The sequence below is a fragment of the Aotus nancymaae genome, unplaced genomic scaffold, assembly GCF_030222135.1.
Source record: "Aotus nancymaae isolate 86718 unplaced genomic scaffold, 86718_ANA_hifiasm-v0.15.2.pri h1tg000019l, whole genome shotgun sequence".
Taxonomy (NCBI): domain Eukaryota; kingdom Metazoa; phylum Chordata; class Mammalia; order Primates; family Aotidae; genus Aotus; species Aotus nancymaae.
The window spans coordinates 4545239-4571012 of record NW_026988431.1 but is presented as its reverse complement, the minus strand read 5'-3'; the positions used below and the strand labels follow the sequence as shown (position 1 = coordinate 4571012).

The window sequence follows — 25774 nt, the reverse complement described above, 5'->3', positions numbered from 1 at the left end:
AATTAATAATGAATTAAGAAACATAGACCTGTATTTTTAGGTTAGTATCTGATTCCTTTCAAAGTAATATTAGAACATGTATTTGTCATTTTATTGTGACTTAGCCGTGTATTTTTAAATTAAAACTATTGCTCAATTGTTATTTTTCTCTTTTGCAATGTTTTTTTAAAAAAAAAGCTGTGAGGATATTTATTTTGTAAATGTTCTGACCTCTAAAATATTGAAAGTAGAAAACAAAACAGACAATATTTATTTGCCTTTGTCCTAGATTTAAGATTGGGAGTACATATCAACACAACAGAAAGTGGCAGATAGACTGAAATACGAATACGTAACTATCTAATTGTTTGACAAAACAGTAGGTAGATTAGGGTGGGAGTACCCTGTTGCTATTGACTCCTTCGATTTGTGAAAAACGCAAGGCAGAACCTTGAAAGAGAAATATATATATTTTTTAATTTTTTCATAGGATGTTAAATATGCCAGAGCACAGACATACAAATATATGTTAGTTTTTGGTCTATAGAATATTGAGGTTTGGAATCAGAAGATAAATAACTCAACTTTTTCTTTTGTTGTTTAAAAATTCTAAACTATATTTTGAAAAGCAAGCTCTTTGAAAATGTGAGATTGTAGGTGTTATGATAGAAGGTTTGGATGAAGTAAAAAGAAATCTTGTTTAAAAAAATCTAAACTATATTTTAAAAAGCAAGGTCTCTGAAGATGTGAAAGATTGTAGGCTTTATGATAGAAGGTTCAGATGAAGTAAAAAGAAAACTAGCTATTGTCCTTGTTTGAAACTCATTTTTTTTTTAAAGGTAGCTATTAGGGAAAGGTTCTTCTTACTGCTCTTTTCCACTTATAGAGCCTGTGGACACAAAGATGTCTCACCCCAAAGAATTAAGATTCACTAAGTCTGGGGTACAGCCCCAAAATACGCATTTTAAATAGGATCGTTAGTATTGTTGATCTTTTGTGAAGCACTTCTCTCAACGGTCTTTTTTTTTTTTTTGAGACAGTCTCGCTTTATCACCCAGGCTGGAGTGCAGTGGTGCAATATCAGCTCACTGCAGCCTCTGCCTCCCTGGTTCAAGCAAGTCTCTGCAGTAGCGCAATATCAGCTCACTGCAACCTCTGCCTCCTGGGTTCCAGCAAGTCTCCTGCCTCAGCCTCCTGAGTAGCTGGGATTGCGGTCATGTGCCACCACACCCAGCTAAATTTTATATTTTTAGTAGAGACAGGGTTTCACCATGTTGGTGAGGCTGGTCTCGAACTCCTGACCTCATGATCCAACCACCTCAGCTTCCCAAAGTGTTGGAATTGCAGGCATGAGCCACTGTGCCTGGCCACTCTCTCGAGTCTTGAAGACCACCAACTATTTCTACTGTATAAAGTTTCACTAATTGATGAGGGTAGTTGAGATGGAATTTTGAGTGTTAAAACCTGCTCAACCACTGTGTAATCTTGAGGCATACCACTTCCTCCCACTAAACCTCGGTTCCCTCTTTCTTAAAAGACTGGGTTGATTTTTATTATTTCTGTGTTTACCATAGTATCAGTAGCATGATGGAGCTGCCTCTGACTAACACACTTGAGCCAACTGTTAAATATTCAAAAATTTTATGAGCAGTCTGTTACAGACTTAGTAGCGTGAAATTGGCCCTTGTGGGAGTATTTATAACACAGGAATCAGCACATCCTGCAAATCAGAGCTTTTTAAAATTTTATTTTATTGAAGAGCTGCTTTATGAACACACCACTGATGCAGCATCATACTATGAATTGCTGTGTCAATATCCATTTCTGCATAGAATTGCCAGAATTTTGCAAATGGAAATGATCACTTAAAAGCCTATATTGCCATTTTTAACTCGGAGACGTTGTGGTAATACAGAAACATTGTTATTGAAGGAATAAGTTTTGTCAATGTTTCTTATGTGCATGTGATAAATGTAAAGAATATTAAGTGAACAGAGGATAATAGTTACTTGTTCATATTATTTGTCAACTAATAAGATCTGGCCCATTTATTGTTATTGTAAAAATGTTTGTGGGTTTTCCCATTACTGCGGTGATCTAGAACTGGGGTTTATTGCTTAGATTCTTTTTCCTAGAGAATCTTAAAGAACTGATGTGACTGGGCAACATAATGTAGTGGAAATAACAGTGCGCCAGGAGATCTGTCTTTCAATCTTGGCTGTACTATCAACTGAGTCTGTGGCCTTAGAGTTATGACTTGATGCCTCTTAACTTTGGTTTCCCCTATATACAAAATAATGGATTTGAACTCAACAGTCCTTTATGCTTTTTTTAAATTTTTGAATGTTGATACTTTATTGAGGATCTCATTATTTAGCTGCAAAACTTACTCAAGATCACCTTTTATATCTTCTTCCGATCCGCTTGTGCAATGTTGGCAGTCACTGTCAGAATTTATTCAGTTTTGTCGCTATGACCTGGTGGCTGAAAAATCCTTTGGTAGGAGACCAGTGGAGGTCGTTTGTAAAGCCTTGTTCTCTCTCTCTTATAGTGTTGGCCTCTCACGGTGCTTGTTACCACTTTACATTAACAGTCTTCTAAAGATTAAAATCACTTTGCATTCCTGTAACTCATCTCACACTTTAAAATAATTTCACCCACAAAACAGATAATTTTAGTAGATTTAAATGAACTTGCCATCAAGATTCATTTTCCATATTTTTCTATGAAATTATAAGTACTTTTAGAGTTAATATTCCTTATAGGAAATGCAATATTTGCTAATATCCATTGTAATAGAAAACAGAGATACACAAAATAGCTATTGCCTTTTTTTAAAAAAGGCATAGACATATTGAATTTTCTGGTATTAGTATATAGTATCCATATTAATGCTAACGAACAGTAAGAAAATGGTATTAAAGGAAAAGAAATTGCATTATTTCTCAATATATAATCTGAGAGCAAATTCTTATTAAGGAATTCTATTCGTATTCATCATCAAAGCTTCTATATTCAGATCACAAGTAAAATCAAAGAAAAGAAGATAAGACTGAAGATTAATAGATGTAAAGAATGATTTTACTCTGGAAAAATCTTTCTAGTTATATCTATGTTTTGGATGAATATATTATATTGTGTGTAGTGTAGAAAATAGTGTAGTTAAAAACCTTATAATGTCTTTTCCTTGAGAAACCTTAAAGAACTTTATTTTGTTCTCAGTCAAGAAATATTTACAGAGTAGCTCCTACATGCCTGTGCTAAGGATTCGGTGGTGAGTAAATGTAGACAAAGGAGAAATATTATATTCCACTAGGGAAAATGGACATAAATATATGATCTGATATGAAATTGCAACTATAAGTGCAAAAAAGAGAGGAGCACGGTACTAACAGATTTTATAACACGAGATTAGACTGAGTTAGGGTGACTAGCAAAGAAGTCTCTGAGGAAGTAACAATTGAGCTAAGATGAGAAGGATACATAGATTTACCTAATAGAGAAAAAGAGCAGAAGAGCATGCCAGGTAGAGGAAACACCATGTGTTGAACCAAGGGCTGGAGGGGCCATGCCAAGGACAAAGGACTGAGAAAAAGCCAACATGACTACAGCAGAGAGGAGGAGGTGGAGTGTGGGGCAGAATGAGCTAGAAAACATGGAAGGACAAGATGATTCCTTTGGAGATGATGTCAGAAGCTTGATTTATCTTAAGAGCAATGGAAGAAACCATTGAATTGTCATAAACAGGAAGGTAGCATAGCTGTATTTTTCTTTCAAATGGGTAACCCCAGCTGCAGAGTAGAGAGAAGGGGTCCTCTGAGATCAAGGAACAATTAGAGTAGGAATAGTTGAAAAGTAAGCTGAAAGAAGAGTGCTTTTTGTTCAGGAAAGAGGGTGAGAGAAGTAAAAATTGTGGTGGTAGGAAAATTATGTGTGGTGAAGGATTTTGTCATATGCGTTCATTTTCCCATTAAAAAACAGGGACATGGGAAAAATTAACCAAATGAACTTCAAAAGAAACAGCAAAGTAGCACACAATAGAACCCAAATGAGTTGCTTTTTAGTAATTCCTTTTTCTTACCCAGTCATGAACGGGTCACCAATATACTATTAAACAGTTAAATGGCTGTAATATTAAAAGCACTAAAGGCAATATAATAAAAACTGGGAACCCAACTTATTATACAAATATACTCATGGATGGATGATCTGTTGAAGACTGTTGATGGAACACTTGGATCATATGCCTTTCATGCTTATCTCAGGAGGACCAGATGGAAGTTGGAGTAGATAGATTTGGTTTAGTAAAGTGAGAGAGTGCATTCCAACTTTTTTTGAGCTAAATATAATTTTTGTAGTGTAATGTTTTTTTTTACATATTGTTAGATTTTCTCCTTCCTAGAAATTGGTAACTCCTATTTTATGATTCTGAACATGCCCTTGAAACACATTTAAATTACTTCTAAAAAATAAAATCAAATATGTATTATAATAGGTAGCATTTAAAATGGCAAAAAAATCATTATTGTATTTATATTTTCCACATCTACAACATATTTTATCTAACCATTTTGTGGCTTATACTTTGGAATTAATACAATGATCTCAGGAAGCCCTAGCCAGTTGCCCTCACTTTCCTGTGATTAACTACTCTGGAGTTAATTAAAATATTGCGAAGGAAGGAACAGAGTGAATTGTTTTTCTTTTATAAAGTAAACATTCTAAGGCCACTTGAAACAGAATGAGGGAAGCTCTTGGGTAGGTACATACGTATTTCCAGTCTTTACCACAAGAGCAGGAAAGTCAACTGCCCTGCTCCTCATTTTTCTCTGTAAATGTTTTCTTTGCTCAAGTTATGACACCCTAGCATTTCCCCCTTTAAAATGAAACTCTGAATGTCACTTTAACATTTAACAAGAGAGGAGAAACACCCACAATGAAAAGCCAGAGGAACAAAATAGAAGTGTTTGTGCTCAAAAGCCGAAAGGTCTGCCCAAGCTAATCTCCCGGACTTTTTACACAACCCTGTTGGATGTCTCATTATGGTGCGTGCTGAACGCTGAATAGTAAGAGCCAGACTCAAGTGCCATCCAGGCTCCAAGTGCAGAGTCCATTATACACGGTGTCAGACAGTTTTGACAAATGCACCGACACAATCAAACCTTTTATCAATTTAAAAGTAACCTTGTCACAGTAATCTGTCAGACTGTTCAGATACAACTAAAGGAAAACAAGTCATCATGCACTCCAGGGTAACCAAGTAAATAAGAAAAATGTGACTGGAAATTTTTAGAGTTCTTTCTTACTGTGTCATTGAAGATTTAAAAGTTTCCTCTAATAAGACCCTAGGAAATTTATTAGTAGCTTTCTTCTGGAAGTCAGACTCAAATTACGCAGCTGCTTTAGAGATGTTGTAAATCTATGTGGTGGCAGGTGTGCGCAGGACGTGAATACTAGAATCTTTAAACTCTGCCGTTGTGTATTTTAAATGCAAGAGTGCTTTAAAGACCCAAAACACCATATTGGAATTCCTTGATTCAGCAGAGATCTGACAATGGGCTACATATATGAATTCAGATTTGGGCAAAATTATGTTTGCCAGTCATCTGCTGTAATTCAGCCATAGTATTTGATTAATACTAAATAATTGTCATTAATAATAGGTTGTTATATTTATATATTATACTAACAAGAGTTATTATATATTACATACCTTATACTCTATTTTTTAAATTATTTAATGCTCAGAACTACCCTATGAAGTGGGAATAATACTTTCTTTAAACTGACACGCAGAAGGGTTAAGAAACGTGTCTAAAGTTGTGTAGTCACCCCACATTCACAAGGATTCAAAATTTGGATCTGACTTCAAAGCCATTATTTATAATGACTGAAACATTCATATATTGAGAATAAGGGTGGCATAAATCATAGGTTCTCAAATTTGTGAGAATCCCTTAGGGAGCTTTAAGAAATAGGTTTGGAGCTCACTCTCCAAGTATTCTGATTTAACCAGTAGGGGATCAGCCTGGACTTTGGGATTTTTTAAACCTGCTCAGATAATTCTAGGATGTAGCAAAGTTCAAGAACTCTTGGAGTTGATGCCCACACAAATCGGAAAATATAATTCTCTGTTTTATCTTTCTTACTCTGACTTTCATAGGCTCTAGCAGTCTCATAGGACCTACCAATTTGCTTTCAGTTAACCAGAAGTATTAAAAATGGATATTATTATGAAAATTTCGGGATGAATTTGATCTTCTGATAACAAACTGACATTTTAGATTAGGCACATGGATAATAAAGCCCTGGAATATGCCTCCACAAGTGTTTTCAAGGACGTCCTTGGAAGGCTCTTACCTTCCTGCTTTATATAATTTCCAAAAGTCAAACATTTATTCAACATTCTACTTTTTAATAATGTTTGCATTTAATTGATGATTAAGCAAGAAACTGTTCCTATTTTGACTCATGTTATTAAATTTCTGTATATACTTACATTTTTCTTGCTGACTATAGTGAACATATGTTCAGTGAGTCTTTAAAAAGAATTTACATCTCTTAGTGTTTTAGGGGCATCCAAGAAATTATTGTCCCACTCATTCATTGATCACTCATTTATAATTGTTTTTATTACTTTGAATGAAGAATCTTCTGCTGAATGTTTACATATCTCATGATCAATTTAAACGTATACTTAAATTCCTGATAGCTGATGTTTTTCCATATTTATCTTAGGAACAGAGAAAATAAAAATAAAAAATCATTGAGAGCTACAGTTGACTTGGTTTGTCATCTTGGTGGTAGCCCAGAAAGGATGAGTATGTAACAGGGTGTGATCAACTCTTTCTGGATGTGCAAGTAAAGATCTGGAACTCAAAGAGGTGGAATTCCAGGCAGATCTCATACTGAGTGCCTGAAAATTAGAGGGTCTTAAGTTTCAAGGGTAGGACTCTGGCAAGTTCAGATGGTATCTGGTTTTCAATTTGTCCAATGATTTTTAATTGATAAATACAATTGACTCTTTTTAGTCTTTATTTTAATTAACCCCTCTGTTACTGGACCCTGTTGATCCCTCCTTTACTCTCCTGTGGATGGTGAATTCCTTTTACATGGGTTTCCTCTTACCTTTTGGAGATTATTCTCTCTAGCTTTTCTTCTACCTCTTGAGTATTTTGGAGTTTTCTGGAGGTTGGACCCCTCTTTTCACTCTTTAAATTATCTGCTCTTTACTACACAAACAACTTCAGCTATTCTAATAACTATTAATTTTATATTGCCCATCCATCAACTATTTGTTTAGTTCTAGATCCATATATCCTTATTCTGTAAACAATTCCAGTTTCATAACCCAAGAGCTGTCATATTCATTGTCCAAAGTGGGTTTTTTCTGGGACTTATCCCTTCTTTAAGGGATCCCACTATTCTCTATGTGAACAGTGGTCCAAATAAAAAATCCTGGGGTAACTCTTTTTCCCAATCTAGAATCAATTTCCAAGGCTTCAGCTGTTTGGCATTTATGGTACCCAATAGCTCTCTGCTTCACTATTGGCATAGTGTTTTTACTCATTTATTCAAACATACATATTGATTGTCATCTGTGTACCAAGCAATGCAGATATCTAAAGGACTGGTAAGTTTTTCCATAGAACTTTCATTCTAATGGATAAAAATGATATACAAATAAATAAAGAAAACATTAGAAGACATAAATGTCATGAAAAACAGGTTGTAACTAATGACTAGGAGGTTACTCTAGACTATGTGTCCCCTTTAATGTGAAACCTCATTTTCAGGAAGGAGTCAGGCAGATAGGGCATAGGTCAGGAATAAGGGCATTACAGACATCTATAAGAATTGGGCCAAAGCTTGAAGAAAGAAATAAGCTTGTTGTATACAAGGAACATAAGGAAGGTCAGATGTTCTTCTGCAAGGAATAGATTTTAGGGGAGTATGAGGGAAGAAGCAATAAGATGAGCAAGGAGGCTTTTGTGGAAGTCCAGGAAGGAGGTGGTAATGGCTTGGAATAAGATCATAATGGTAGAGGAGGTTAAATTGGTTGAATTTAGAATATATTTTGGAGATAGTTTTGATAGTATTTACTCATGAATTGTATATGACAAAAGGGTTAAGAAACAGAAATTAGGGTTAATTCCTTAACTCTAGCTTGAGCATCCTGAGTGAATATAAAGCCATTTCAGAAAATGAGGAGGATTTTGGAAGGGGCAATTTTGGCTGCAGAGAAAGCAAGCACTTTTCTCAGTCTTGTTATTTTTGAGATTGTATTAGACAGCTAAAATGAGCTGCACATTGGCCATTTGATATATGATTCTAGTTTTCAAAGTAAAAAAGTAAAGGATATAAGATGGAAGTCATAAGCATTATAAATGACTTTTAAATCCATATTGATGAGATATAACTGTGGTATCTAATAAGTATGATAGACCGTTCTAAGTATTTTGCATGTAAGTACTTTATACTACATGTGTTAATTCATTTAGATGTCATGCCAATTCCCATTTCATAGGTGAAAAAACAATGACACAAAGAAGTTTACTGACTTGCCCAAGGTCACACAGCTGGTAATTAGCAAATCCAGGCTACAAATTAAGAAGTTTTGTTTAAGAGCCCCATCTCTTAATCATGATCCATACACAGGGAATGTATATAACAAAAAAAAGAAAGGAAATGTCCATACAAGTTGAATTTTGAGGTTCTAAGAAGATGAGAAACCAAGAAAGGAGCTAATAAAGGAACAATCAGTATGGTGAAGGACAATCAGGAGTGCAGGAGTGTGCTTATACAACAGAAACTGAGAGAAGAAAGTATTCGAAGAAGATAGAATGATGAAATATGTTGAATACCTGTTGAGAAGTCAAGAAATATACTAAGAGAGAAGATGCATTTAGATTTGACAACATCAAGGTTATTGGAAAACTTGAGCAGGACAGTCTTTTTAGACAAGTGAAAGCTGAAAGCCATTTGAAGTGGTCCTTTCATCATTCAACAATTCTTTCAAGTGGAATGCATACCTTTTTCTAATGCCCCACCTATACTGCAATTTTTCCTAACATTCTTCCACTGATCTTCTGGTTTACTCTGCCATCTCCATCTATCTGTCTCTATCACTATCTCAATTTCTATCTTGTTTCATCTCTGTAACTTTCTTTCTCTCTTTTCCTATTTTTTTTTCCTTCCCTTTGCTCTCCCTACCAGTCTCTGCTGCATTCTTAACTGAAAACTTTGAGGACAATACATTTATTCAATTCATTTTTGTACGCCTAGTTCCTAGCACACTTCCAGGTCTTTAAGTGGTAACTGATAAATATTTAGACAGAATAAAGCCCAAATTAATCAGTAATATGAGGATGGTTTTATTGGACTTACATCATAAATCTTGTTCTAAGGTAGAGTTTGGGTTTATATTGGGAAATACAGGAAGCAGCATTTTAACTTAGACACTACATCCAATACTGTGCCACTGAGGTGAAAGAAGGAAGGTTTTGAGTATGAAGCTCTTTTATTGTATAGATCCCAAGGAGAGTTTTGGCAGGAAGCCTCAGGATAACTTGAATCAAAGGAAACAAATAAGGATCAATACTTTGCTTACTCACTCAATATTGCTGCTGATACAAAAAAATTAACCGTTTATTTTTGCCTGAGCCAACAGGTTTCAGCTGTCAAACAGATCACAGGGTGGCATCAAATCTGCTAATTCTATGCCTAATGTAAAGTAATTTTGACTCGTTGAATGGTGTTTGCTGGATTTTGTTTTATCTGTGTAGTTTTGTCACATATTTCCCTTTGAAACCTTTGACTTTTAGGGACACACAAAAGAAACTGTTGGTGAAAAACACACAGAGCGTATCTGTGTATTTGGCATAATAAAAACTGGAAGCCTTTTATCTGAACATTGGCTTTAGCATGATATATACACACTGTTTAATTATATGATTGAGAATAGGTACAGTAAAAAATTATCCTTAAAAATAACATTTTTAAAAAATAATTTTTTTATTTCTTATCTGTTGTCAGGTTCACTATATCTCTAACAGAGTGGTATCTCTCGATGAACAAGCACTTTATTTTACACAGTAAATATGCCCACAGATTTTTTAAAATAGATTTTTAATTTTAGTTTTTTTAAACCAACATTATTGAGGAGTGAAATTAAATGCACTCAACATAAGTATAGGATTTGATGACTTTTGAAAATGCAGGTACCTATGTAGCCACCACAACAATCAAGATATAAAACATTTCTATCATCCGCAAAGTTTTGTTTAAATATAATCATATTCTAAGAAGTTCACAGTTTAAAATCATCCTACTTAAGAAAACAAAGAGACAGCATAATACCATGCTATCATCATGGAATTTTGAGTCAGTTGTAGGTTCTAATTGACCACTTACTTACTCGTTGTGAAATCTTAATCAAGTTATTGAGACCTTCTGAGTTTAATAGTTCCCCATACATGTTAAGCCCTCAATAATTGTTCATTATTGTTATTCACTTATGCAATCAAAAATATTTATTGTAATTTATATTTTTATAAAGCAGGTATAGTTAAATAAAATTCACCTGTAATTTTAAGAGTTCTATATTCAGAAAAAGCACATATTTTGATTTTTATATTCTTATTTATCTGTATAATTAACTGATATTATACACATTTAGTAACCATAGATCCTTATATTATCTTGTAGTATTGTGTATCATCACCACTATACATAGTATATTGTCATATTTTATTTATTTTTATTTTTTATTTTACTTTAGGTTCTGCAGTACATGTGTAGATCATGCAGGATTGTTGCATAAGTATATACATGACAAGATGGTTTGCTGCCTTCATCCCCCCGTCACCTGTATCTGGCATTTCTCCCCATGTTATCTCTCCCCAACCTCCCCACCCCACACTGTCCCTCCCCTGTCCCCTCCTCCAACAGACCCCAGTGTGTGATGCTCCCCTCCCTGTGTGTCCATATGCTTTCATTGTTCAACTCCTGCCTGTGAGTGAGAATATGTGGTGTTTGATTTTTCCGATCTAGTGTCAGTTTGCTGAAAATGATGGTTCCCAGATTCATCCATGTCTCTACAAAGGATACGAACTCATCATTTTTTATGGCTGCATAGTATTTCCATGGTATATATGTGTCACATTTTCCTTGTCCAGTCTATCATTGATGGGCATTTGGGTTGATTCAGATCTTTGCTAAGGTAAATAGTGCTGCAATTAACATAGCTGTGCATGTGTCTTTATAATAAAATGATTTATAATCCTTATATACCCAGTAATGGCATTGCTGGGTCAAATGGTATTTCTCTGTCTAGATCCTTGAGGAATCACCACACTGTCTTAATTTACACTCCCACCAACAGTGTAAAAGTGTTTCTGTTTCTCCACATCCTCTCCAGCATCTGTTGTCTCTAGATTTTTTAGTGATTGCCATTCTAACAGGTGTGAGATGATATCTCAATGTGGTTTTGATTTGCATTTCTCTAATGACCAGTGATGATGAGCATTTTTTCATATGTTTGCTGGCCTCATATATGTTTTCTTTTGAAAAGTGTCTGTTCATATCCTTCGCCCACTTTTCAATGGGTTTGTTTGTTTTTTCTTGTAAACCTTTTACTTCTTCGTAGATTCTGGATATTAGCCCTTTGTCAGATGGGTAAATTGCAAAACTTTTTTCCCATTCTTTTGGTTGCTGGTTCATTCTAATGATTGTTTCTTTTTCTGTACAGAAGTTCTGGAGTTTAATTAGATCCCAATTGTCTATTTTGGCTTTTGTTGCCATTGCTTTTGGTGTTTTAGTCATGAAGTCCTTGCCAATGCCTATGTCCTGAATGGTTTTACGTGGGTTTTCTTCTAGGGTTTTTATAGTGTCAGGTCTTATGTGTAAGTCTTTAATCCATCTGTAGTTAATTTTAGTGTAAGGTGTCAGAAAGGAGTCCAGTTTCTGCTTTCTGCACATGGCTAGCCAGTTTTCCCAACACCATTTATTAAACGGGGACTCCTTTCCCCATTGCTTGTTTTTGTCAGGTTTGTCAAAGATCAGATGTTTGTAGATGTGTGGCGTTGCCTCCGAGGCCTCTGTTCTGTTCCATTGGTCTATATCTCTGTTTTGGTACCAGTACCATGCTGTTTTGATTACTGTAAGCTTGTAGTATAGTTTGAAGTCAGGTAGTGTGATGCCTCCAGCTTTGTTCTTTTTGCTTAGGATTGTCTTGGCTAAGCAGGCTCTCTTTTGGTTCCATATGAAGTTTAAGGTGTTTTTTTCCAGTGTGTGAGGAAGGTCATTGGTAGTTTGATGGGGATAGCATTGAATCTATAAATTACTTTGGGCAGTATGACCATTTTTATGTTATTGATTTTTTCCTAACCATGAGCATGGAATTTTTTTTTTTTTTTTAATCTGTTTGTGTCCTCTATTTCCTTGAGCAGTGGATTGTTGTTCTCCTTGAAGAGGTCCTTTACATCCTTTGTTAGTTGTATTCCTAGGTTTTTATTCTCTTTGTAGCAATTGTGAATGGGAGTTTGCTCTTGATTTGGCTCTCTGTTAGTCTGTTATTGGTGTATAGAAATGCTTGTGATTTCTGCACATTGATTTTGTATCCCGAGACTTTGCTGAAGTTGCTTATCAGTTTCAGGAGATTTTGGGCTGAGATGATGGGGTCTTCTAAATATACAATCATGTTATCTGCAAACAGAAAATTTGACTTCCTCCTTTCTTAGTTGAATACGCCTTATTTCTTTTTCTTGCCAGATTGCTCTGGCTAGAACTTCCAATACTATATTGAATAGGAATGGTGAGAGAGGGCATCCTTGTCTAGTGCCAGATTTCAAAGGGAATGCTGCCAGTTTTTGCTCATTCAGTATGATATTGGCTGTGAGTTTGTTGCAAATAACTTTTATTATTTTGAGATATGTTCCATTGATACCTAGTTTATTGAGAGTTTTTAGCATGAAAGGCTATTGAATTTTGTCTAAGGTTTCTCTGCATTCACTGAGATAATCATGTGGTTTTTGTCTTTGGTTCTGATTATGTAATGGATTACATTTATAGACTTGCCTATGTTGAACCAGCCTTGCATCCCTGGGATGAAGCCTACTTGATCATGAAGGATAAGCTTTCTGATGTGCTGTTGCAATTGGTTTGCCAGAATTTTATTGAAGATTTTTGCATCTATGTTTATCATGGATATTGGCCTGAAGATTTCTTTTTTTGTTGAGTCTCTGCTGGGTTTTGGTGTCAGGATGATGGTCTCATAAAATGATTTGGGAAAGATTCCCTCTTTTTGTATTGTTTGGAATAGTTTCAGAAGGAGTAGTACCAGCTCTTCTTTGTATGTCTGGTAGAATTCAGCTGTGAACCCATCTGGACCTGGGCTTTTTATGGTGGATAAGCTATTAATTAATAAGCTATTAATAAGGGCTTAACTTCAGCCCTTGTTATTGGTATATTCAGGATTTCACCTTCTTCCTGGTTTAGGCTTGAGAGGGTGCACTTGTCCAGGAATTTATCCATTTCTTCCAGGTTTACTGATTTATGTGCATAGAATTGTCTGTAGTAATCTCTAAGGGTAGTTTGCATTTCTTTGGAATTGCTGGTGATACTCCCTTTATCGTTTTTATTGCATGTATTTGATTCTTCTCTCTTTTCTTTTTTCTTAATCTGGCTAGCAGTCTATTTTGTTGATCTTTTCAAAAAACTAGCTCCTGGATTTAATTTTTTGAAGGGATTTTTGTGTCTCTATCTCCTTCAGTTCTGCTCTGATCCTAGTTTTTTCTTGTCTTCTGCCTGCTTTTGAGTTTTTTTGATCTTGCTCCTCTAGCTCTTTTAATTGTGATGATAGGGTGTTAATTTTAAATCTTTCCTCACTTCTCATGTGGGCATTTATTGCTATAAATTTCCCTCTAGACACTGCTTTAAATGTGTCCTAGAGATTCTGGTATGTTCTGTGTTCGCTCTCATTGGTTTTGAAGAACATCTTTATTTCTGCCTTCATTTCATTGTTTATCCAATCGACATTCAGGAGCCAGTTGTTCAGTTTCCATGAAGTTGTGAGGTTTTGAGTAAGTTTCTTAATCCTGAGTTCTAATTTGACTGGACTGTGATCTGAGAAACTGTTATGATTTCCGTTCTTTTGCATTTGCTGAGGAGTAATTTACTTCCAATTATATGGTCAGTTTTAGAGTAGGTGCAATGTGGTGCTGAGAAGAATGTATATTCTGTGGATTTGGGGTGGAGAATTCTGTAGGTGTCTATTAGGTCCACTTGATCCAGATCTGAGTTTAAGTCCTGGATATTCTTGTTAATTTTCTGTCTCATTGATCTGTTTAATATTGACAGTGGAGTGTTAAAGTCTTCCACTATTATTGTGTGGGAGTCTAAGTCTCTTTGTAGGTCATTAAGAACTTGCTTTATGTATCTGGTTGCTCCTGTATTGGGTGCATATATATTTAGTATTGTTAGTTCTTCTTATTGCATGGATCCTTTTACCATTATGTAATGCCCTTCTTTGCCTCTTTTGATCTTTGTCAGTTTAAAGTCCATTTTATCAGAGACTAGGATTGCAACTCCTGCTTTTTTTTCCTCGCCATTTCTTGGTAAATCTTCCTCTATCCCTTTATTTTGAGACTATGTGTGTCCTTGCATGTGAGATGGGTTTCCTGAATACAGCACACCTATAGGTTTGACTTTTTATCCAATTTGCCAGTCTGTGTCTTTTGATTAGGGCATTTAGCCCATTTACATTTAAGGTTAATATTGTTATGTGTGAATTTGATCCTGCCATTTTGATACCAGCTGGTTGTTTTGCCCGTAAGTTGACGCAGTTTCTTCATTGTGTTGATGGTCTTTATCATTTGGTATGTTTTTGGAGTGGCTGATATTGGTTGTTCCTTTCCATATTTAGTGCTTCTTTCAAAAGCTTTTGTAAGGTAGGCCTGGTGGTGACAAAATCTCTCAGTAATTGCTTGTCCGTAAAGGATTTTATTTCTCATTCACTTACGAAGCTAGTTTGGCTGGATATGTAATTCTAGGCTGAAAGTTCTTTTCTTTAAGGATGTTGAATTGGCTCCACTCTCTTCTGGCTTGTAGGGTTTCTGCCAAGAGATACGCTGCGAGTCTGATTGGCTTCCCTTTCTGGATAAGCCAACCTTTTTCTCTGGCCGCCCTTAGCATTTTTTCCTTCATTTCAACCCTGGTGAATCTGACAATTATGTGCTTTGGGGTTGCTCTTCTTGAGGAATATCTTTGTGGTGTTCTGTGTATTTCCTGGACTTGAATGTTGGCTTGTCTTGCTAGGTTGGGGAATTTCTCCTGGATAATGTCCTGGAGAGTGTTTTCCAGCTTGGATTCATTCTCTCCATCACAGTTAGGTACACCTCTCAAATGTAGATTAGGTCTCTTCACATAAAACCAAATTTCTTGGAGGCTTTGTTGATTTATTTTCACTCTTTCTTCTCTAATGTTGCCTTCTCATTTTATTTCATTGAGTTGATCTTCAATCTCTGATATCCTTTCTTCTTCTTGATTAATTCGGCTATTGAAACTTGTGTATGCTTCATGAAGATCTCGTGCTGTGTTCTTCAGCTTCATTAAGTCGTTTATGTTCTTCTCTAAGCTGGTTATTCTAGTTAGCATTTCGTCTAACCTTTTTTTCAAGGTTCTTTGCATTGGGTTAGAACATGTTCTTTTAGCTCAGAGAAGTTTGTTATTACCCACCTTCTGAAGCCTGCTTCTGTCAATTCATCTGACTCATTCTGCATCCAGCTTTGTTCCCTTGCTGGTGAGGAGTTGAGATCCCTTGGAGGAGGAGAGTCACTCTGATTTTTGATGATTTCATCCTTGTTGCGCTGGTTTTTTCCCATCTTCATGGATTTATCTACTTGTAGTCTTTGTAGTTGGTGACTTTCAGATGGGATCTCTGAGTGGACATCCTTTTTGTTGATGCTGAAGCTATTTCTTTATGTTTTTTAGTTTTCCTTTTAACAGTCAGGCCCCTCTGCTGTAGGACTGCTGGAAGTCCACTCCAAACCCTGCTTGTCTGGGGATTACCCGCAGGGGCTGCAGAACAGTAAGGGTTGCTGCCAGTTTTTTCTTCTGTTATCTTCGTCCCAGTAGGGTACCTGCCAGATGTCAGCCAGAGCTCTCCTTTATGAGGTGCCTCTTTGGATATACAGGGGGCGGGGAGCCACTTGAGGAGACAGTCAGTCCCCTGTCAGAGCTCAAGTGCTATGCTGTGAACTCTGTTGTTCCCTTCAGAGCTGCTGGGCAGATACATTTAAGTCTGTTGCAGCAGAACTCATAACTGCCTCTTTTCCCAGGTACACTGTCCTGGGAAGGTGGGGCTTTATTTATAAGTTCCTGATGTACTGTGGCCTTCTTTCAGAGATGCCCTTCCCAGCAAGGAGGGAGTCTAGTCGCAGTCTGCCAGCAGAGCCATTGCTGAGCTGCCATGGGCTCTGCCCAGCTGCCGTGTAAACTTCCTTGTGGTTTTGTTTACAGAGGTACAGTCAGAACTGCCTCGGTAATGGTGGACTACTTGGTAATGGCAGATTGCCTCAGTAATGGTGGACTGCCTCAGTAATGGCAGACATCCTTCCCCCCACAGAGCTGGACCGTTCCGGGTCCTGCTGCACTTGCTGCAAAACTCAATCCAGAGCATGTCAGATTGCTGGTCTTTGTGGGAAGTGGGACCCGCCAAGCCAGATCACCTGGCTCCCCACTTTCAGTCCCTTTTTTCAGTTGAATGGGCGGCTCTGTCTCCCAGGCATTCCAGGTGCCATTTGAAATGGCCACCCAGATTTGTGTGAGTTTTTGTGCAGAAACCTGCAGCGCTGACTAAAACATCCGTGCTGGAAACTCCTGGTGCTTTTCTGCCTGGGAATCTCCTGGTCTGTGGGCAGTAAAAACTGTGAGAAAAACGCAGTATCTGAACCAGAGTTCTGGAGTGGATGGAAAAGGCCCTGATGGCCTCCATTGGGTAAGGAGGGGGTCCTCTGGAAATTGCACTTTCTGGGTGAGGCAGCACACTACCCTGCCTTGGCTTGCCCTTCTTGGGCTACACCCACTGTGCAGTCCCGTTGAGACGCACCTGGTACCCACTGTGCAAACAGTCCCGTTGAGACGCACCTGGTACCTCATTTGGAAATGTGGTGTTCACTTATCCTCTGTATTGCTCTTGCTGGGAACTGCACTCCAGACCTGTTCCTATTCAGCCATCTTATAGCTCCAATCTGTCATATTTTAGAATATGAACATTCACAATATCAGAATAAGTACATACAATTTAGGTTACACTTAAAAGACTAAAATTAAAACTCAGTATAAAACAAATTTTAAAACACAGTTAAAGTGCATAAACATGTCATAATAATATGCTTTAACAGTAAAATGAAAGTTTTTGAACCAAAGGTATACCAAGCATTTTACTTCTTCAGTGTAATAAAGCAGTTGAAAATATATGTTTTAATATGTAATCAATATGTGTTTGTCAGTGATATTCTGATATTACTTAGATTTTATTTCTGAATCTATAGGTTGAATTCGACTTTAGGGTGAATCAGTTCTTATCAACTGGGTGTGTTTTTACATAGTATATATTTAAGGAGTGTTTCTTCAATGCTTCCATTAAGCAGTCTTTTCTGTGAGATGGAGTTTCACTCCTGTTACCCAAGCCAGATTGCAGTGGCGTGATCTTGGCTCACTGCACCTCTGCCTCTCACACTCAAGCAATTCTTCTGCCTCAACCTCCTGGATAGCTGGAATTACAGTCATCTGCCACCACGCTGGCTAATTTTTATATTTTTTTTAGAGAGGGGGTTTCACCGTGTTGGTCAGGCTGATCTCGAATTCCAGACCTCAGGTGATCCACCCGCCCCAGCCTCCCAAAGGGCTGGGATTACAGGCATGAGCCACCGTGTGCAGCCAGCAGACTTTAAAAAAAAAAAAAAAGTTTACTAAAAATCTCTCTTTAAATAATTATAGTAAATTTAGAATCAGGAAGATAGATGCTTAAATAATGTCAATATTGAAATGTTCCATTATAAATATATAAATTCAGATGCATGTTAAATTTAGTTTATGTTGACTTCCTTCTCAGAAAATATGTAGAGCTTGGTATTTCTGTTCTCTGTCGCATCATTATGAGGGCCATTTTGGCAGCGGAATGCCTGAGTTCAGCTCTCAAACCTATCAGTTTTTAGCTGTGTATCCTTAGACAAGTTATACAACTTTTCTGTTCTAAAGTTTCTCTTTCTAAAAAGTGGACATAGTACTGCTACCTCTATTTCTTGAATAGTAAAGATAATTAAATGAGTTAATACACAAAAAGCACTCAAATAAAGCCTGGCATAGAGTGAGTACCCAGTGAGTATTATGATTCTGAGAACTTACCCAATATAAACTGAAGTTAATTTGCTCCCAATTTGAAAATTATGTTTAAAACTAATGGCCATTTTGTTCAAGTGAATTCTTGTGCTGTACTGAAACTCCATATTAAAATATACTTCCAGTGTCCTTTCTAGCTCCTATGTTTGATCATTCTTTAATTCTAGACCTTTTGTATATAAACAGAATGGCTTTTATTATTTGGGTCACAGACAGTGGCTTTTGATAATTGCAGCCTTCCACACATGAGTTTTCAAAGTCACTGAGCCTGACATTAGTTGGTTACCTGCAAAACTGAGCCTTGCTGATTCTTGCACAGGAATCTTGGGAAAGCAACCAAATTTAAGATAAAGAAAGGACTTGTTTCACTGATTCATGTTTCAACATCATGGGGCAAACGAGAGACATAATCTATGGATGACCTGCATGTCTCAACACAGAACAATGGTGCAATTGCACACTGAACTCTCTGATCGCCACAAGCACCTGTGTGTTTTATTGGATATTAGGTGTCCTAAGGACACTTTCATGACAACAAACCAGAAAAAGGCCATAAACAGTTCAAGTATGAACTAGAAATGAGGTTATCACAGAACTGTAAAAGGCTCTCCCCATTTCAGAATTTAAGAGGAGAGTCATCCTGAACTGATAATGAATGACACCTCTGAGGAAGGGAAAGGAGGCGTATTTCCAGGGAATGCTTTTATGTCAAAATCATTTTGTCTGAGCAGAAAGTGATTTGCTGCCGGGCTTTAAATAAACAGTTCTTGGTTCTCTGCCCCTGTGTGTGACTCTCCTTTCTCTAACTCTAAGGCAAAAAGCTAGGATTTATAAGGATACATCTTTATTGTAATTCTGTGGAAGAATAATGCATTTGTATTCACTCCATGTTTGAATTCCAGTGAAAGGACAATTATAGTCAGAGCTGACATTTCAGTGAGTGCTTTGTACCTGGTGTTGTTGCAAGCACTTTACAGGTAGAGTGGTCAGCTCTCTCTGGTTTTGCTCAGGACGTTCTCAGTTTTAGCATGAAAGTCCCACGTCCTGGGAAACTCTCCGTAGCAGGCAAACTAGGCCTCCCTTTACAAGTATTATTTCATTTAATTACCAAACCCTCCCCTTCCCAATCAGGTAACATTATTCTCTTTTGCAACTAACAGAACTGAGGCACTAAGAGGTTAAATAATTTCTGAAGTTTTAATACTTACTGACATTTACTAAAAGTGACTGAAAGAGAGCTCAAACCCAGACATTAGAGCCCACTCTCTTAGTCCCTACCTGGGTTTAACTGTAATAAACACTTAAGTCGTTGGACTAGACCTTATTCATTAGAACATTGGACTTGGGTACTTCAGTCTTTGTGGATATCAGGAGAGAAGGAAAATTATTTCCACACCATTTGTGGACAACACCAAACCATGATGCTAAATTGGCTCATAAATGCTTGTCTGGCTACAATGATTGTCTTTCTGAACCACTATTAAGAAACCAGTTAAGCACAAAATTCTAACAATACAACATACCTATAATTTGCGGGTTGTGTAGTACCTTGCATAGCAGCTACTTAAGAAATCATGTTGTGTCTAGTTTGGGGAAAATCTCTTCAGCAAAATGTGTTTTGTTTGTGTTAATATCCTTTCTTACTTTCAAAAAAAGAGCATGAAAAACTTATGATAAAATATCTGCAAATATGAAACCGTATTTCAAATGGAACTTACTATTTCCTATTTATCAATGTGATATAAATGCCCATTGACACAGTTTAAATCATTCTGTCCTATTCTGCTTGTGTAAACAACCAGATGTTCTAGGTATGGTAGTATGATAATGCTCAGACTTCTGGATTTAGAAAAGCAATAAAATAACAAAATAAGATGAGGAGGTCAGCTTGGTATTACCAGCTTTTAATTCTATTAAGCAATGTTAATAAAACAAAACACTTACAATTATTTACTAGCCCAAATTGACTAGAATAAATGTACCATCACTGGCACACTTCTCTTAAAAGTTCATTTGAATACCAAAAGAGCCATCATATTAGTGTCATGGTTGAAAGTTAAATTGTATCCCAACATACTTCAAAGATAGAGGTTATGTTGCACAAAATAATTTTGCCCACGGAGTTGCATCACATGCACTTGTTTTTTGGTATCTATGTGTTAGTTTGTGACACTAAATCCAGTGCATATTACATGGAGGTCAGTTTTCCAACTTGCTCCAGAGCTTCCTATTTTTACCTCAGTGGATGTAGAATTCCATTTCACGTCTGCGTGTTGACAGAAATGGAGCAGCATGGTTCACGTTATTTCATTCAATTGAGAGGCTGCTGGGAAAACTCAGAGAAGCAGAGGAACCACAGCCCCCAAGCTAGTGCCAGGGAGGAAACCAACTGCAGCGGGCCTAATGTCTAACATGCCCAAGGGGAGAACGGGTTCTCAGCTTAGGAGTGCTGGCTCCCCACTTCATCCAGAGTGTCCAGCTGCCAGAACCGAGGGAATGAATTTGAAAGACATCCATTGGGTCAGGGAAAATGTGAGCAAGGATTGGTCACTCGTGTAGTGGCTGGGAATTAGGAGATCTGAAGTCTCTCCCCAGGTCAGCCACCAAAGGGCTCCCTGGTCTGGCAAATCCTTTCACCTGCCTACATTTGAGTTGCCCCAATGATTTTATGATCTTCCAAAGTCTTTTCATTACTCAACACAAAATTGATTTCCAATTCTCTTAAGATCCCTGCTTCCTGCTAATGAACAGTACACACTAAAGTATTAATCAGTTTTATTGAATTAGTAGATTTGTCTTTTCAAGCACAACATTAAGTTTTACCTGGATTTTAGTCACAGTGGTTTCACCTTAATTCCAAATCCTGTGTTGCCTTTTGCACAGTACTGCTTGGCATCCATGCTAATTGCTAAAACATTGAAATTACTGCAAGCATATTATTTGTCTTTTGTTTTTGAATGCCTTGTTCATAGGGGTAACTTTTAAACCTGATGTAAAGTAGGTGTCCTAAGCCTAAACCATGGTGGTAAGTAGAAAACAAAAAATATCAGATTATAAAGGAATAAGGGAAGCATATAGTTAATGTGTCAAAACTAGTGAGGCATATTTGAAATCTGTGGTTAGTTTTCCAAAGTAAGTACTATGCCCAGTACCCGTCAGCACATAACCTTCTACCTCAACACACAGATACACACACATACACACACACACACACATACACACACACGGTGTCTATATGCTTGTCAACACTTTCATATTTGGGGGTTGTAATTTCCTCAAGGACAGGCAGGGTATTGTCTTCATCATTGACTCCTCACCATTTAGTTCAATCCTTACCACATACCAGGTGCCCAGTAACACTTTGTGTCAACAAATGTTAACTGTTGGAACTAATTTCCAGATCCTGAGAATGTTTCTTACATCATAAACTCATATCAGTTTCACTCCTAGAACAGAGGGGAAAGAAATTGCATTCCACAGAACCAGCACTTTACAGAAAAATCAATTTGTGTTAATATCCGTTTGTATAGTACAGTTATAAGACTAACCTTTTTATAACCTCAAAGTGCTGAACCAAATAGTTGGAAGGGTGAAGGTGATGGGGAAAATGAAGAAGCCAAAGATTATTATGGGACATTTTCTTAGATACTTGTAAGAATTAGTGCTAATTCCCCTTTCTGGGATTTTTAAAATAAAGATTCTAAAGGTAAAATTTGAGGACATCAGGAAATGGTCAACAGACAGAAGACCACTCCACCAGAATCTTAGTCTATCCCTAATGTATAATTAAGCAACATTTAATATTACCCACAATATCCTCAGCTTTCCTTTCTGCTTATGCGGGTTTTTTTTTTTCAAATATTTAAGTAGATCAATGTCCTTCACTTTTTGAGAGGGCAGGCATGGCAGGTTTTGCACAAAACCACTGGGAAAGGAAGGATGCTGTCACTTATTTTCACCTTGGATCAGAACTGATTGGCAGTGTGCTTTTCACTTAAGCCTGCAATGCTTCATTTGAGATGGGCTAATTGACAGGTACTTGGATATTCTTTGCTAGCCAGCTTAGACAGTAAATATGCAACTTTTTTCAAGAAAGTTTCTAAGCATATCACGTTCATGTTGTTGCAGCATATCCTATGTGAATCGTGTGAACAAATCATCGTGTAACTCACCTTAACTGCAATTACGCAGTTTACTAATCCCATTTGTTTCCTTTGCAAAAAGGAAGAAAAATCAAAATTGTATAGTGAGTGCATTATGAGGGATATTTTGCATGAACAACACAAATTAAGTCATGAGACTGTCAAGCATAATAGATGTTTCCATTATGCTTGCAGGATGTCGAGTTATACATTTAGGCATGAAATCAGATAACAGGGATTCTCCTGTGTAAGAAGCTCATATTCTTTGACTGTGATATGTACAATATTTGGCTCCCTCCCAATAGGAAATGTCCCTCCCTCTTGATTCTCAGCTTACTTACCTCTCTGTTGTACCTCCTATTTTCAACAATCCTTAGGGTGTGTGGATGAGTTTTAAACAAAGCATAGCTATACATTCTTGCCATCTGGATCAATGGAAGCAAAGCATGAGCAAACCTATGGCTTATCACCTGCTTCCTTTTTTTGGAGCCTTTGACCTGGCTCTAATTAAGGGCATTCTCATATATTTTACTTTGTGATCTAGAAACAACAAATTTCTGCTAAATCTATGCCAAAGGCAAGGTTTCTTGAAATAGCTGGAAAAAAGAGAGATTTAAGATTCCAAATGTCAATAATTACACTATTCCAACACCTGGAATGCTCATCAACCAATATTAGTAATAGGATGCATGAGTAACTTTAAGTGTTGTTCAGTATATTTTGCAGAAAGAATTGAAACCAGTCCAGGGGAGCTGGAGACAAGAAAGAGTTTCAACTTTTGAGCCACATGAATTAGTTATTATTAATGTCCCATCAAATTATTTTACATTTATTTGCTTGAGTTTAGGTAGGGGACCTAGGTTATAGTTTATGAAAACAGGTAAAAAAAACTTGCAATAAAACTGAAACATACACAGTCACTTCATACATGAGCTTCTTGAGTAGCTCGAATCAGGAATTTTATATTAAAGAGAAGAAATTAAGGAGAAGCTGGGTTCCCAACAAGGGTTCTAAGGAGCCACTAAAATTGCATGCAAAGTTTTGAAAGTCTGCTTGAATATACATTTTTCAGGGTCAAGTTTACATAGCCTGAAAATGTTTTAAAAATTGGTGTAAATTTTAATGGATTCTGGATATATAGAACCTAATACTTACAATCATGCTGTTAATATGTTGATACATTGGAGAAAATCTACATATTCATAGAGTTTACACTGAAAGCTCCTTGAATCCCCACTGCTTCCCTTACTTGCTGAGACAGAAGCCTCAGGGACAAGGGCAGCTGTTTCCAGGACATGAAATTTAGCTAATCTCACATGTTTTACTTTGAACTCATTTGGAAGATATGTTTTCGTATGTAGCATTTACTTCTCAGCCATTTTCTCTGGAATGCTTTTACTCCACTTAGGCAAAGAAAACTGGGACGTAGGGCTTCCACAGGAAGTAGATACCACTGGATTGGATTTTAGACAAGGAAGTGTTCTGTGTCTCTGGTTTGGCACAGCCTGGTGAAAATTGTTGAACTGTAGCATTTCAGACATGGTGCCAGCCTAATGGCTAGATGCCAAGATTGCTTTTTGGCAACAAGCAGCCAGACAAGCAGCTGGTTATTGCAGCGAATCTGAGCAGTGTGCCTGAGGCCATGTCTCTGTTGCCAGATCCTCCAACCCAGTTAGTAACTAAACCCTTGAGGCTTTCTCTCAGTTTGTTCTCTTCCAACCTCATGGTGGGCTTTGGCCTGGCAAGGGTGGTCTCCGGCAGATTGTCCTGCATGCATCCTGAGCTGTGTGTCTGGCTGGAGTAGGATGCTTATAGGCCACCTAAAGTTAAGAGAATTCTTGGCCGCTGCAGCCGACACTGTGGGGGCACCGGCCAGAGCATGCTTGCACTAGAGGCTGGCTGGAAGAGGGCAGAATCAATATGAGCTGCTGGCACTCCACTCTAGCCAGGGGCGAAGAAGTGACAGCCTGCTGGCATCTGCCTTTGGTCCTGCTGGCATCTATTTTGCACTGTTCTTTGTGAAAAGTGCTAAGACTTAGAGGCCTGGTGAGCAAACTTGTCAAGAGGAAATGAACTGGAGGAGGTGAGGGAAGAGAAACTGGCCCATAAGATATAGCTGCAACCACTGAGTATAATGATAGTAGCAATAGGTGATCACGGTCTTAACTAAATTTTCTCTGCATTTCAAAAGTGGAAAAAATTCCTTCCCTAGGCATTTCAGCTCCCTTTTTCTGCTAGAACTTCTGGACCTTGAGAATAGTTTGATGTTAAGCTCTTGGAAGGGAGAAAGCACAGCCTTCCAGGAGGCCCCAGCTCCCTGTAGGTATTCCCCTCCTGGGGTCTGGCACCATCTGTAAGTTTGCTGCAGCTGCTGATGAATTTAAACTGAGTTAGCAGGAGTTGGGCACAGCATATCTGGAAAGCACTCATCCTTCTTCTTTTGTTGGGGTAGGAGTGAGGAGAAGGGACTCTGGCAAGATTAGTTTCCCACTGTTCACTAACAGACACCATAATACTGTTTTCAGCACTGTGGCCTCCATGTTGATTCCCAGGTAATTCTCAACATCTTTGAAAGGATGCCGGTAATTTCTCCTGGGGAAAGTTGAAATATACTACAATGGTAGATCTATTAAAAATATTGGCATGGAGGACAAAGAACTCTATTGTCTCTCATTGCTGGGATTTCCACCTCATCACCCAGGACAAGCACCAACAGGACGCTTTCTATGAAACGTGCCGTTTATTCCTCATGTGTGATCACTGGAACTAAGTTTATGCCTACAATATCTAGCACTTAACATAAATGAAATAAGTGGAATGAGAATATAGTTTCAGTGGTATTCTGCAATTGTAAAATTTTTCTCTTGCCTTTTCTTTGATTCGATACACTGACAACTCTTTTACTTGGCCATTTATCTAAGAAACTTTATTGTCATAGACCAACACGTAACACCCCTTAGGGCTATGTGGGTCACAGACAAAGCAGACTCACATATATAGTTTCAGGAAAAATTCTATTAATAGTTTAACCAATGAATATTTCATTTCCAAATAATTTTATATTATTAGATCTGAGTGTTTTTGAAACTATGCATTTCAACTGTCAAAATAACACATTGGTATTTGGCATTATCATTCATGTAGTCATAGTTGAATAATTTGGGTTTGAGCCTTTATTTACTCCAACTCCCTCCCTGTTTGTCTGTTGAACCCCAACTCATGCCTAAGAAGCTCAAATTACATTTGATAAT

The 25774-nt window shown here is 37.3% G+C and overlaps 1 protein-coding gene across 9 annotated transcripts in view; it reads left to right on the top strand.

The window, feature by feature from the left end:
• The window catches only part of RBMS3 (RNA binding motif single stranded interacting protein 3), a 1161208-nt gene that overhangs the window by 566603 nt on the left and 568831 nt on the right, over positions 1-25774 (top strand). The gene's annotated exons all lie outside the window — the stretch shown is intronic.